Genomic DNA, 1,526 nt, shown 5'->3' on the forward strand with positions numbered 1-1,526 from the left:
TATAATAATGAGTGTCCTATTCTTTGCAGGCAAGACTCGCTTTGTTGCTCTGGTGCCACAGTGCGAAGTACGTGATCCCGATTCTAACGAACAAATACTGCCGCCGGGGTTCAGCTTCAATTACCTGCCATATAAGGACGACATTCGGAAGCTCAATCACAACAGTGGCATAGGTGTGCGTAAGAAATTTCCCGAAGTTTCGTTGATACTTATACGTATATCCACATTTGTATATAGCAGCAATACAAACAGTCTATGAGGAACATACACCAACACTTCCATGTATGTTGCTACGGATGGTCTTTCTGACACTACTCAGTCAGTTGCACAGCCGTAGACATCATATGTATCCGTATACATTTACATATGTATAGATATGTGGGAATATGCATACACCCACAGAATTAAGTATGCTGCAAAGACTGTATCACACACGTTGAGACTTTCTGTATCTGAAAGTGTATGTGCTAAGTGGTTTCTGCCACTGGCTAAACAAACACCTTGTATGAAGACTTTAAACACCGTTTATGAAAACTTTAATCACCTTGTATGAAGACTGTGCATGCCATCGCAGATCAATAGTGGATTCCATCTTCACTTGCATAAACCCCAGCACCCTGCATATATTCACATATTATATCTAATCGCCAAAAAAAAAGGGATATCGTGCCTTTGCTGCTGTGCACACACCGGATCCCCTAATCTTGTATATAGTTGATGACTTAAATAATCTTGTATATAGTTGATGGCGGTAATTTGTCGTCATACATTCAAGTGGTATAATCTGCATGGTCTTGTGCAAGGGCGAGTTTCGCTTACCACCTCAGTGATGACTACAGACGGTTTATATATTTACTTGCATGTATACTTTTACCTACATGTATCTATCGAAGAACAATTTCATTCGAGAATTGATTCTCTCGAATTGGTTCGTGTGCAGACCTCAACATAGCCCGGCCAGTCCACATTAAAGCCTTTGTAAATACATCAATATTTCCGTAAAGTTTATATATATATATATATATTCGTAAAGTTCCTTTATGAATACGTAAACATTTTCGTACAGTTTCTTTATGAATACGTAGTGCTTCCGTAAATTTGCACGAGTCTGGTAGCTCTAACTGCTTTGGCAAAAAAAAGTGGTGCGGGGTTGAGCTATGGGATCTTGTTCTTGCTCCCTTATGAACATCACATAGACCGCATATATAAAAATACGTATACATTCATATCCAAACCCACCCGTGTTTGTACAGATGTGTATTTTTTAAAGGCGTATATTAATATATGTATACTTTCATATTCAAACTCACCCGTGTTTATAAATATGTATACTTTAACTTGCCCGTGTTTATACATTCATATTCAAACTCACCCGTGTTTATACATATATGTATATTATCTACGCGTATATCAACATATGAATACTTTCATATTCAAACTTACTCGTGTTTGTACATATGTATATCTTATCTACTCGTATACAAATTTATGCATGCATTCATATCCATACTCACCCGTGTTTTGTA

This window comes from Sphaeroforma arctica (assembly GCF_001186125.1).
Source record: "Sphaeroforma arctica JP610 unplaced genomic scaffold supercont1.1015, whole genome shotgun sequence".
Lineage (NCBI taxonomy): Eukaryota > Ichthyosporea > Ichthyophonida > Sphaeroforma > Sphaeroforma arctica.